The following is a 14,921-nucleotide window of genomic DNA, read 5'->3' on the forward strand; positions in this document are numbered from 1 at the left end:
ATTTCAGAGTTGCAACAACTACGATAACCATGAGTCAACAGAGTGAGCAGAGTGTTACAGTGGCCTATCTGAAATCTATTAATTTTAAAGAGTTGACTCTTAATGAGAAGTTAACAATCAATAGGACTGGAAGATCCACACCTGATCTGAAGATAGAGTCTGCAGGTACAAGTAGGTCAAGAACATACACACGCAGCTTCAACAGGTCAGTGTATGACAAACACACCTGGATCTGTGGTTGTGAGGAAACAAACAGCTTGTACTGCTTCCCATGTTTGTTGTTTGGTGGAGAGGAAGCCTGGACATCAAAGGGTATGGATGACCTGAAGAGACTGGAAGAAAAGTCCAGAAGGCATGAACAGTCTGCTAAACATCTAGACAATGAAATGAGTCTAGCAGTGTTGGGAACTGTGGATATCAGGTCTCAGTTAAGTAGTGGATACCAGTTATCAGTAGAAAGACACAACAAGAAAGTGGATGACAACCGTCATGTTCTGTCTATTTTAATAGAATGCATGAAGACGTGTGGTGCACAAGAACTAGCTTTCAGAGGTCATGATGAGTCTGAAGAGTCAAGGAATCCAGGAAACTTCCGGGCAATAGTAGAATTAGTCAGCCAGTTTGATAAGAAGTTGTTAGACCACATGACAGCTTCAACTGTTTTCAAAGGAACATCAAAAACTATTCAAAATGAACTCCTGGACTGCATGCTAACAGTATGCAGAGAAGAAATAAAAAAAGAGATTCGTACTGCAAAATTTATAGCAGTAATTGCAGATGAAACCACTGATTTTGCTGCGACGTGGCAAATAGCTATTGTGTTCCGTTACATTGTCAATGGACAGGTGGTGCAATGTTTTTGGGGATACTTTACACCACTTGGACAGACAGCACAACATATTGCTGTTGTGATAGAACAACAGTTGAAGGAAGTAGTGGGAGACCAGCATGAAAAAGTGATTGCTCAGAGTTATGATGGTGCATCGGTTATGAGTGGTATTCAGCATGGGGTCCAGGCCATCATAAGAGAAAAGTTTAAATATGCCTACTATGTACACTGCTATGCCCACCAACTTAATCTGGTAATGCAAAGAGCCGCACAACAGAATACTGAAGCAAGGATATTTTTTTTAACACTTGGTGGAATTCCAGCCTTTTTCAGTCGTTCAGCTCAAAGACAAGCTGCTCTGGATAATATAGTATCACGACGCATGCCAAGAGTGTCAGGAACACGGTGGAATTTTAACATCCGTAATGTAAATGCAGTGTACGAGAACTTGGAGTCGCTGGAAGAGTGCTTTGATTATTTGTGCAGGAATCCTACATCTGGTGCAGCAACTGTACTGGAAGCAAATGGGCTACTGCAATCACTTGAAAATGACCAATTTAAATTTTGGCTTGCTGTCTTCCTTTGTATAATGCCCCATGTTGATGTTCTGTACAGGCAACTTCAGTGTCGTACCACAGATGCAACTGCTGTTGAAAAGGATGTTCATACATTTTTGGATGCAATTGACAGTGTCAGATCGGGTATCGATGGTATTGCAGAACAGTACCTACATACAGAGAACATCCGGTCAAAACGTAGACGAGGGCCATCAGCTTCCCGACCACTGCATGAGACCTTGTCAATTGCTGCAAAGGAAGTGTGTGATGTCATAAGGTTCCAGGCAACATCACGATTTCAACAAACTGGCCATCTTCAAGCTTCTCAGTTACTTCTGCCTGGAAAGTTTTCAACATACATAAGAGAGTTTCCAGAAAATCTGTTCACAGGAACAATGGACAGCTATCCATTCCTGATGAGGGGACAACTTAGAACAGAACTTGGAGTGGTGTATCAACGTGAAGACTTTAAAGCAGCTGGCAGTGCAGTCAAGATGTTAACATTCTTGTTGGACAACTCCTTAACCAGTGTGTTTTCACAGACTTACAAAGTGTTGTTAATTATAGCCACCACACCAATGTCAACTGCTGAGGCAGAAAGGTGTTTCTCAACACTGAAAAGGATTAAAACATTTCTTCGTTCTACAATGGGGCAAGACAGATTGAATGCTTTGGCTATGCTTTCCATAGGAAAGGAGTTAATGCGGAGTATACCCAACTTCAACCACAGAGTTATTGATTATTTTGCACAAAATAAAGAGAGACAAATGGACTTTATCTATAAGTAACGGAACACCATACAGAAGAACACAAGAGGCACTTATTTGGTACTATACTAGTACTACAAGCACGTATGTAACCAAGCCACTGGGGATGCACAAGCCAGTGCATTTCTTCAAGCCCGGTAAATGGGGAGGGTTATGTCAGGAAGCCTGGGCATCACCACATATAACCTCCTGACAAAATTTTGTGGGACAATACAGATTTTGATACAGGATTGGTCGAGGCCCAAGTTAACAATCACCACAACCAGTACTACTCTTTACCAAAAGGGTGCTGGCAGAAATTGGGGGGAGGCTACTGTTGGCTCTAGAAGAGGGGGAAGGCAGAAATTGGGGGAGGCTACTGTTGGCTCTAGAAGAAGGGGAAGGCATGCCCAAAGGTAGTGTGATATGGACATGTGCTGAGGAGGGATGCTAAAGAGGGATGCTACTAGGTATATTGGGAGAAGGATGCTAAGGATGGAGCTGCCAGGGAAGAAAAGAGGAAGGACTTGTAATTAGATTTATGGATGTGGTAGAGGAAGTGATGTGGTGACAGAGCAAGATGCAGAGGACAGGAACCAATGGAAACAGAGCATTTATTTCATGTAAATAAGTATGTGAAGCATTGATCCCATTGCACCATAGCCACACCCAGTCGTGTTGGCCACACCCCGTCTTGTTGGCCACACCCCATCTTGTTGGCCACACCCATCCAGCTGTCTCCTGCAGCCCCCCTATGATTTGAAGTCACCAGCCGCCACTGAGTAGTAGTGACATCTAACAGTGCTTATTTCTCTGGTTGTGAGTGATAGTAAATGGTCACTGCCAGAGTGTTACATCACATCTAACAGTGCGTGGTTCTTTGGTTATGATTGACAGTAAATGATCATTGGCAGAATGTTACATTGAGTAGTAGTGACATCTAACAGTGCTTGGTTCTTTGGTTGTGAGTGATAGTAAATGATCGCTGGCAGAGTGTTACGTCGGGTAGTAGTGACATCTAACTGTGCTTGGTTCTGTGGTTGTCAGTGATAGTAAATGATAGTTGGCAGGGTATTACATCGGGTAGTAGTGACATCTAACTGTGCTTGGTTCTGTGGTTGTCAGTGATAGTAAATGATCACTGACAGAGTGTTATGTCGAGTAGTAGTGACATCTAACAGTGCTTATTTCTTTGGTTGTGAGTGATAGTAAATGGTCGCTGGCAGAGTGCTACGTCAGGTAGTATTGACATCTTACTGCTTGGTTCTTTGGTTGTGAGTGATAGTAAATGATCGCTGGCAGAGTGTTACATTGAGTAGTAGTGACATCTAACAGTGCTTATTTCTCTGGTTGTGAGTGATAGTAAATGGTCGCTGACAGAGTGTTATGTCGAGTAGTATTGACATCTAACTGTGCTTGGTTCTTTGGTTGTGAATGATAGTAAATGATCGCTGGCAGAGTGTTACATTGAGTAGTAGTGACATCTAACAGTGCTTATTTCTCTGGTTGTGAGTGATAGTAAATGGTCGCTGCCAGAGTGTTATGTCGAGTAGTAGTGACATCTAACAGTGCTTGGTTCTTTTGTTGTAAGTGATAGTAAATGGTCACTGGCAGAGTTTTACATAAAGTAGTAGTGACACCTAACAGTGCTTGGTTCTTTGGTTGTGAGTGATAGTAAATGGTTACTGGCAGAGTGTTACGTCGGGTAGTATTGACATCTAACTGTGCTTGGTTCTTTGGTTGTGAGTGATAGTAAATGATCAACAACAGAATGGCATTAAATATACTGATCCCAACGATATTGCCAATATCCTGGCAAATCGAATCAGTGCCAACTTCACCCGCCCCACTCACCCCCTAAATGGCCCATCTCAATACCAGAAGATTGCTAAATTCTGGTAATAATTGCCACACAGGTAAAAAAAACGCACTCTCCAAAACTAAGAATACAGCATCCATGGGACCAGATGACATTGGTTCAGAGGTTCATAGGTTCATACTAGGCTATCTGCCCTAGGGCATTTATAAGCCTAGCCAGAGTGTATTTGGCTTTCACCACCAATTTTAAATTAATTTTGCTATGCCCTTTTTCGAGGTTAGTATACTGTGCCTCTGTCTAACAGTGACACAGAAGTGATACCCGGGGTAAACCTACGATTTCCCATTCACTCATCAAGATTCCTCTTGAAGAGAGTCAATGAGGGACTCTGCCTAACCTGGACTGGGATTTTATTCCAGAGTGAAGGGAGCCTCTGGGTTATGAACATCCCGGGCTGTGTACTACATGAACTACAAAATGAACTGGCACCTCACCTAATTGTCATGTTTAATCATACCCTCACCTCAGGCTTCATGCCCACTGAGTGGTGTCCAGCTACAGTTATCCCACTCCACAAGGGGGAATCTACCTTGGATCCCGGGAACTACCACCCCATCAGTCTGATGAGCCTGATCTGCAAGGCCATGGAACATATTATCATGGGACTTATAAACAAAGAGATTGGCAACCTTAAAACACTGGATCCCACCCAGTTTGGGTTCATGAAGGGTCGATCTTGTCTCCTGAACCTGAATGACTTCTTTGAATCAGTCTCCAGAGCCATGGACGAGGGTAAGACAGTCCACACAGCCTATCTGGACCTCGCCAAGGCCTTTGACACCATCCCCCACTCTGGAATCATAGATAAACTTACTAAGCTGGGCATTAATCCCTACGTCACTCGATGGGTTGCCAACTGGCTTACTGACAAAACCCAAAGTGTAAAAGTAGCTGACTCCAAATCCAGCTCCAGACAAGTGGCAAGTGGAGTAACTCAGGGTTCAGTCCTGGGACCTCTCTTGTTTGGCATTTAGTTCTCTGAAGTACAGGCCAAAATTAAGGGTCTCTGGCTAAAAAAGCTTGCAGATGACTGCAAACTGGGAGCCATTATTGAATCCCCAAATGATGTGGATACTCTACAAAAGGGCCTCACAGAAACAGATGCTTGGTTCCAGAGCCATGGGCTCAAGCTCAATGCCAAGAAATGTATAGTTATCCCCTTTGGGAAAAAACATGTACCCTTGAATTGCCACATAGTTGGCAGTACACAAAACACCAAAAGTGTGATAAAAGACTTAGGGACACAGGTGGACAGTGGTCTCACTTTCAATAACCACATCACCACAACAGTCAGGAAATCTATGTGGCACACCTTATCACTAAGGGCTTTCCATGCAGAAAAAAGGAGGTCATTGTCCCATTGTACTCATCCCTCATTAGACCTATTATAGAATACAACACCCTGTTTGGTATGTACCTCTCGACATCTGCAACAACTGGAAAGGCCGCAGAAATACCTCACTAAAAGAATCACAGGCCTAAAGCAGATGCCCTATGCTGTCCGCCTTAAAAACTCCAGCTATACTCTGTTGCATATCGTCTACTCCGAGGCAATCTCTGCTTAACGTACAAGGCCATGTCAAATCCAGAGCTGTTGGACATGCTACACTTAAAGAAATCCCAATCTCTCAGAGCCATACGCTCCAGGGATCTAAACCTTGCCATCACAATAAATAAAACATGCTGGAGGGATCAGTTCCTGACCCAGAGACTCCCCAGACTCTGGAATAGACTGCCCATACATGTCAAGCAAAGTGCCTCTTTGGCCCTCTTCAAAAGGAACCTTGATGATTGGATAGGAGAAAGGAAATTCACCCCAGGGATTACGTCAGTCACCCTGCTAGACAGGGGTCCAGGGTATAGTATAGTGTGGGAAGAAATAGCCAGGGAATTGTTATGGCTAGGCTTGTATAGGCCATAGGGCCAATAGCCTAGTACCAACCTATGAACCTATGAACCTATGAGTAGTAGTGACATCTAACAGTGCTTGGTTCTTTGGTTGTGAGTGATAGTAAATGATCGCTGGCAGAATGTTATGTCGGGTAGTATTGACATCTAACTGTGCTTGGTTCTTTGGTTGTGAGTGAGAGTAAATGATCACTGGCAGAGCGTTACATCACATCTAACAGTGCTTGGTTCTTTGGTTATGATTGACAGTAAATGATCGCTGGCAGAGTGTTACATTGAGTAGTAGTGACATCTAACGGCACTTGGTTCTTTGTTTGTGAGTGATAGTAAATGATCGCTGGCAGAGTGTTACGTCAGGTAGTAGTGACATCTAACAGTGCTTGGTTCTTTGGTTGTAAGTGATAGCAAATGGTCACTGGCAGAGTTTTACATAGAGTAGTAGTAACATCTAACAATGCTTGGTTCTTTGGTTGTGATTGACAGCAAATGGTTACTGGCAGAGTGTTACGTCAGGTAGTAGTGACATCTAACAGTGCTTGGTTCTTTGAGGTTGAGTGATAGTAAATGATCTCTGGCAGAGTGTTACGTCAGGTAGTATTGACATCTAACAGTGGTCGGTTCTTTGGTTGTGAGTGATAGTAAATGATCATTGGCAGAATGTTACATCGAGTAGTATTGACATCTAACAGTGGTCGGTTCTTTGGTTGTGAGTGATAGTAAATGATTGACAACAGAATGGCATTAAATATACTGATCCCAAGGATATTGCCAATATCCTGGCAGATCGATTCAGTGCCAACTTTACCCCCCTCTCACCCCCTAAATGGCCCATCTCAATACTGGAAGATTGCCAAATTCCGGTAATAACGGCCACACAGGTAAAAAACACACTCTCCAAAGCTAAGAATACAGCATCCATGGGACCAGATGACATCCCGGGCTGTGTACTACATGAACTACAAAATGAACTGGCACCTCAGCTAAGTGTCATGTTTAATCATACCCTCACCTCAGGCTTCATGCCCACTGAGTGGCACACAGCTACAGTTATCCCACTCCACAAGGGGGGATCTACCTTGGATCCCAGGAACTACCACCCCATCAGTCTGATGAGCCTGTTCTGCAAGGCCATGGAACATATTAACATGGGACTTATAAACAAAGAGATTGGCAACCTTAAAACACTGGACCCCACCAAGTTTGGGTTCATGAAGAGCCGATCCCGATCTTGTCTCCTGAACCTGATTGACTTCTTCGAATCAGTCTCCAGAGCCATGGACGAGGGTAAGACAGTCCACACAGCCTATCTGGACCTTGCCAAGGCCTTTGTCACCATCCCCCTCTCTGGCATCATAGATAAACTTACTAAGCTGGGCATTAATCCCTACATCACTCAATGGGTTGCCAACTGGCTTACTGACAGAACCCACAGTGTAAAAGTAGCTGACTCCAAATCCAGCTCCAGACAAGTGACAAGTGGAGTAACTCAGGGTTCAGTCCTGGGACCTCTCTTGTTTGGCATTTAGTTCTCTGAAGTACAGGCCAACACTAAGGGTCTCTGGCTAAAAATGTTCACAGACGACTGCAAACTGGGAGCCATTATTGAATCCCCAAATTATGTGTTTACTCTACAAAAGGGCCTTACAGAAACAGATGCTTGGTGCCAGAGAAATGGACTCAAGCTCAATGCCAAGAAATGTATAGTTATCCCCTTTGGGAAAAAATATGTACCCTTGAATTGCCACATAGGTGGCAGTGCACTAAACACCGAAAGTGTGATAAAAGACTTAGGGACACAGGTGGACCGTGGTCTCACCTTCAATAACCACATCACCAGGACAGTCAGGAAATCCTTCTATGTGGCACACCTCATCACTAAGGGCTTTTCATCCAGAAAAAAGGAGGTCATTGTCCCACTGTACTCATCCCTCATTAGACCCGTTATAGAATACAACGCCCTATTTGGTATGTACCTCTCAACATCTGCAACAACTGGAAAGGCCACAGAAATACCTCACTAAAAGAATCACAGGCCTAAAGCAGATGCCCTATGCTGACCACCTTAAAAAACTCCAGCTATACTCTGTCGCATATCGTCTACTCCGAGGCAATCTCTGCTTAACATACAAGGCCATGTCAAATCCAGAGCTGTTGGACATGCTACACTTAAAGAAATCCCAATCCCTCAGAGCCACATGCTCCAGGGATCTAAACCTTGCCATCACAATAAACAAAACATGCTGGAGGGATAGGTTCCTGACCCAGAGACTCCCCAGACTCTGGAAGAGACTGCCCATACATGTCAAGCAATGTGCCTCTTTGGCCTTCTTCAAAAGGAACCTTGATGATTGGATGGGAGAAAGGAAATTCACCCTGGGGATCACGTCAGTTGCCCTGCTAGACAGGGGTCCAGGGTATAATATAGTGTGGGAAGAAATAGCCAGGGAATTGTTATGGCTAGGCTTGTATAGGCCATAGGGCCAATAGCCTAGTACCAGCCTATGAACCTATGAACCTATGAGTAGTAGGGATATCTAACTGTGCTTGGTTCTTTGGTTGTGAGTGATAGTACATGATCACTGGCAGAGTGTTACATTAGGTAGTAGTGACATCTAACTGTGCTTGGTTCTTTGGTTGTGAGTGATAGTACATGATCACTGGCAGAGTGTTACATTAGGTAGTAGTGACATCTAACAGTGCTTGGTTCTTTGGTTGTGAGTGATAGTACATGATCACTGGCAGAGTGTTACATTAGGTAGTAGTGACATCTAACTGTGCTTGGTTCTTTGGTTGTGAGTGATAGTACATGATCACTGGCAGAGTGTTACATTAGGTAGTAGTGACATCTAACTGTGCTTGGCTCTTTGGTTGTGAGTGATAGTACATGATCACTGGCAGAGTGTTACATTAGGTAGTAGTGACATCTAACTGTGCTTGGTTCTTTGGTTGTGAGTGATAGTACATGATCACTGGCAGAGTGTTACATTAGGTAGTAGTGACATCTAACTGTGCTTGGCTCTTTGGTTGTGAGTGATAGTACATGATCACTGGCAGAGTGTTACATTAGGTAGTAGTGACATCTAACAGTGCTTGGTTCTTTGGTTGTGAGTGATAGTACATGATCACTGGCAGAGTGTTACATTAGGTAGTAGTGACATCTAACTGTGCTTGGTTCTTTGGTTGTGAGTGATAGTACATGATCACTGGCAGAGTGTTACATTAGGTAGTAGTGACATCTAACTGTGCTTGGTTCTTTGGTTGTGAGTGATAGTACATGATCACTGGCAGAGTGTTACATTAGGTAGTAGTGACATCTAACTGTGCTTGGCTCTTTGGTTGTGAGTGATAGTACATGATCACTGGCAGAGTGTTACATTAGGTAGTAGTGACATCTAACTGTGCTTGGTTCTTTGGTTGTGAGTGATAGTACATGATCACTGGCAGAGTGTTACATCATGTAGTAGTGACATCTAACTGTGCTTGGCTCTTTGGTTGTGAGTGATAGTACATGATCACTGGCAGAGTGTTACATTGTGTAGTAGTGACATCTAACTGTGCTTGGTTCTTTGGTTGTGAGTGATAGTACATGATCACTGGCAGAGTGTTACATTAGGTAGTAGTGACATCTAACTGTGCTTGGTTCTTTGGTTGTGAGTGATAGTACATGATCACTGGCAGAGTGTTACATCGTGTAGTAGTGACATCTAACAGTGCTTGGTTCTTTGGTTGTGAGTGATAGTACATGATCACTGGCAGAGTGTTACATCAGGTAGTAGTGACATCTAACTGTGCTTGGCTCTTTGGTTGTGAGTGATAGTACATGATCACTGGCAGAGTGTTACATTAGGTAGTAGTGACATCTAACTGTGCTTGGTTCTTTGGTTGTGAGTGATAGTACATGATCACTGGCAGAGTGTTACATTAGGTAGTAGTGACATCTAACAGTGCTTGGTTCTTTGGTTGTGAGTGATAGTACATGATCACTGGCAGAGTGTTACATTAGGTAGTAGTGACATCTAACTGTGCTTGGTTCTTTGGTTGTGAGTGATAGTACATGATCACTGGCAGAGTGTTACATCAGGTAGTAGTGACATCTAACTGTGCTTGGTTCTTTGGTTGTGAGTGATAGTACATGATCACTGGCAGAGTGTTACATCAGGTAGTAGTGACATCTAACTGTGCTTGGTTCTTTGGTTGTGAGTGATAGTACATGATCACTGGCAGAGTGTTACATTAGGTAGTAGTGACATCTAACTGTGCTTGGCTCTTTGGTTGTGAGTGATAGTACATGATCACTGGCAGAGTGTTACATCAGGTAGTAGTGACATCTAACTGTGCTTGGCTCTTTGGTTGTGAGTGATAGTACATGATCACTGGCAGAGTGTTACATTAGGTAGTAGTGACATCTAACTGTGCTTGGTTCTTTGGTTGTGAGTGATAGTACATGATCACTGGCAGAGTGTTACATCAGGTAGTAGTGACATCTAACTGTGCTTGGTTCTTTGGTTGTGAGTGATAGTACATGATCACTGGCAGAGTGTTACATTAGGTAGTAGTGACATCTAACAGTGCTTGGTTCTTTGGTTGTGAGTGATAGTACATGATCACTGGCAGAGTGTTACATCAGGTAGTAGTGACATCTAACTGTGCTTGGCTCTTTGGTTGTGAGTGATAGTACATGATCACTGGCAGAGTGTTACATTAGGTAGTAGTGACATCTAACAGTGCTTGGTTCTTTGGTTGTGAGTGATAGTACATGATCACTGGCAGAGTGTTACATTAGGTAGTAGTGACATCTAACAGTGCTTGGTTCTTTGGTTGTGAGTGATAGTAAATGATCACTGGCAGAGTGTTACATCAGGTAGTAGTGACATCTAACAGTGCTTGGTTCTTTGGTTGTGAGTGATAGTACATGATCACTGGCAGAGTGTTACATTGTGTAGTAGTGACATCTAACTGTGCTTGGTTCTTTGGTTGTGAGTGATAGTACATGATCACTGGCAGAGTGTTACATTAGGTAGTAGTGACATCTAACTGTGCTTGGTTCTTTGGTTGTGAGTGATAGTACATGATCACTGGCAGAGTGTTACATTGTGTAGTAGTGACATCTAACTGTGCTTGGTTCTTTGGTTGTGAGTGATAGTACATGATCACTGGCAGAGTGTTACATTAGGTAGTAGTGACATCTAACTGTGCTTGGTTCTTTGGTTGTGAGTGATAGTACATGATCACTGGCAGAGTGTTACATTAGGTAGTAGTGACATCTAACTGTGCTTGGCTCTTTGGTTGTGAGTGATAGTACATGATCACTGGCAGAGTGTTACATTAGGTAGTAGTGACATCTAACTGTGCTTGGTTCTTTGGTTGTGAGTGATAGTACATGATCACTGGCAGAGTGTTACATTAGGTAGTAGTGACATCTAACTGTGCTTGGTTCTTTGGTTGTGAGTGATAGTACATGATCACTGGCAGAGTGTTACATTAGGTAGTAGTGACATCTAACTGTGCTTGGTTCTTTGGTTGTGAGTGATAGTACATGATCACTGGCAGAGTGTTACATTAGGTAGTAGTGACATCTAACTGTGCTTGGTTCTTTGGTTGTGAGTGATAGTACATGATCACTGGCAGAGTGTTACATTAGGTAGTAGTGACATCTAACTGTGCTTGGCTCTTTGGTTGTGAGTGATAGTACATGATCACTGGCAGAGTGTTACATTAGGTAGTAGTGACATCTAACTGTGCTTGGTTCTTTGGTTGTGAGTGATAGTACATGATCACTGGCAGAGTGTTACATTAGGTAGTAGTGACATCTAACTGTGCTTGGCTCTTTGGTTGTGAGTGATAGTACATGATCACTGGCAGAGTGTTACATCAGGTAGTAGTGACATCTAACAGTGCTTGGTTCTTTGGTTGTGAGTGATAGTACATGATCACTGGCAGAGTGTTACATTAGGTAGTAGTGACATCTAACTGTGCTTGGTTCTTTGGTTGTGAGTGATAGTACATGATCACTGGCAGAGTGTTACATCAGGTAGTAGTGACATCTAACTGTGCTTGGCTCTTTGGTTGTGAGTGATAGTACATGATCACTGGCAGAGTGTTACATTAGGTAGTAGTGACATCTAACAGTGCTTGGTTCTTTGGTTGTGAGTGATAGTACATGATCACTGGCAGAGTGTTACATTAGGTAGTAGTGACATCTAACTGTGCTTGGCTCTTTGGTTGTGAGTGATAGTACATGATCACTGGCAGAGTGTTACATTAGGTAGTAGTGACATCTAACAGTGCTTGGTTCTTTGGTTGTGAGTGATAGTACATGATCACTGGCAGAGTGTTACATTAGGTAGTAGTGACATCTAACTGTGCTTGGTTCTTTGGTTGTGAGTGATAGTACATGATCACTGGCAGAGTGTTACATTAGGTAGTATTGACATCTAACAGTGCTTGGTTCTTTGGTTGTGAGTGATAGTACATGATCACTGGCAGAGTGTTACATTAGGTAGTAGTGACATCTAACTGTGCTTGGCTCTTTGGTTGTGAGTGATAGTACATGATCACTGGCAGAGTGTTACATTAGGTAGTAGTGACATCTAACTGTGCTTGGTTCTTTGGTTGTGAGTGATAGTACATGATCACTGGCAGAGTGTTACATTAGGTAGTAGTGACATCTAACTGTGCTTGGCTCTTTGGTTGTGAGTGATAGTACATGATCACTGGCAGAGTGTTACATTAGGTAGTAGTGACATCTAACTGTGCTTGGTTCTTTGGTTGTGAGTGATAGTACATGATCACTGGCAGAGTGTTACATCAGGTAGTAGTGACATCTAACAGTGCTTGGTTCTTTGGTTGTGAGTGATAGTACATGATCACTGGCAGAGTGTTACATTAGGTAGTAGTGACATCTAACTGTGCTTGGTTCTTTGGTTGTGAGTGATAGTACATGATCACTGGCAGAGTGTTACATTAGGTAGTAGTGACATCTAACTGTGCTTGGCTCTTTGGTTGTGAGTGATAGTACATGATCACTGGCAGAGTGTTACATTAGGTAGTAGTGACATCTAACTGTGCTTGGTTCTTTGGTTGTGAGTGATAGTACATGATCACTGGCAGAGTGTTACATCAGGTAGTAGTGACATCTAACTGTGCTTGGTTCTTTGGTTGTGAGTGATAGTACATGATCACTGGCAGAGTGTTACATTAGGTAGTAGTGACATCTAACTGTGCTTGGTTCTTTGGTTGTGAGTGATAGTACATGATCACTGGCAGAGTGTTACATTAGGTAGTAGTGACATCTAACTGTGCTTGGTTCTTTGGTTGTGAGTGATAGTACATGATCACTGGCAGAGTGTTACATCGTGTAGTAGTGACATCTAACTGTGCTTGGTTCTTTGGTTGTGAGTGATAGTACATGATCACTGGCAGAGTGTTACATTAGGTAGTAGTGACATCTAACTGTGCTTGGTTCTTTGGTTGTGAGTGATAGTACATGATCACTGGCAGAGTGTTACATTAGGTAGTAGTGACATCTAACTGTGCTTGGTTCTTTGGTTGTGAGTGATAGTACATGATCACTGTCAGAGTGTTACATTGTGTAGTAGTGACATCTAACTGTGCTTGGCTCTTTGGTTGTGAGTGATAGTACATGATCACTGGCAGAGTGTTACATTAGGTAGTAGTGACATCTAACTGTGCTTGGTTCTTTGGTTGTGAGTGATAGTACATGATCACTGGCAGAGTGTTACATCAGGTAGTAGTGACATCTAACTGTGCTTGGCTCTTTGGTTGTGAGTGATAGTACATGATCACTGGCAGAGTGTTACATTAGGTAGTAGTGACATCTAACTGTGCTTGGTTCTTTGGTTGTGAGTGATAGTACATGATCACTGGCAGAGTGTTACATTGTGTAGTAGTGACATCTAACTGTGCTTGGTTCTTTGGTTGTGAGTGATAGTACATGATCACTGGCAGAGTGTTACATTAGGTAGTAGTGACATCTAACTGTGCTTGGTTCTTTGGTTGTGAGTGATAGTACATGATCACTGGCAGAGTGTTACATTAGGTAGTAGTGACATCTAACTGTGCTTGGTTCTTTGGTTGTGAGTGATAGTAAATGATCACAGGCAGAGTGTTACATCGTGTAGTAGTGACATCTAACAGTGCTTGGTTCTTTGGTTGTGAGTGACAGTAAATGATCGCTGGCAGAGTGTTCTTTAGTTGATTTCCAGCTGTGATCCTTTTTGTGTGAAATGTGACTGTGCTTCCTGTGTCTGTGTGGATTGTGAATGCACTTCCTGTCTCTGTATAGAGTATGACTTTTCAACGCTGTCAATGTGTGGAGTGTGAATGTACTCCCTGTCCATTTGTGGAGTATGAATGTGCTCCCTGTATTTGTGTGGAGTATGAATGTGATTCCTGTCCCTGTCTGAGTTTGAATATACTCCCTAACTCACTACAGAGTATGAATGTACTCCCTGTCTCAGTATGGAGTATGAATGTACTCCCCATCTTTGTTTGGAGTGTGAATGTGCTCCCAATCTCTGTGTGGAGTGTGAATGTACTTCCTGTCTCTCTGTCCCTGTGTAGGGTAAGAATGTACTCCCTGTTTCTGTGTGGAGTGTTAATGTACTTCATATCCCTGTGTGGAGTGTGAATGTACTCCCTGTCTCTGTGTGGAGAGTGAATATAATCCCTGTCCTTGTGTGAAGTATGAATGTAGCCCCTGTCCCTGTGTGCATTGTGAATATAGTCCCTGTCTCTGTGTGGAGTGTGAATATACTCCCTGTACCTGTGTAGAGTGTGAATGTACTCCATATCTCTGTGTGGAGTATAAATGTACTCCTGTCTCTGTTTTGAGTATGAATGCAGTCCCTGTCACTGTGTGGAGTGTGAATGTACTCCCTGTCCCTGTATGGCATGTGATGATATGAGGTAGTGTCAGCTATGTTAGAGAGATCAGATCAGTGTATGTGTAACATATGTCAGCATAGCTAGCTGGAGTTTTG

Source organism: Protopterus annectens, chromosome 8.part0, assembly GCF_019279795.1.
Source record: "Protopterus annectens isolate FY-2018-M chromosome 8.part0, PAN1.0, whole genome shotgun sequence".
Classification (NCBI taxonomy): domain Eukaryota; kingdom Metazoa; phylum Chordata; order Ceratodontiformes; family Protopteridae; genus Protopterus; species Protopterus annectens.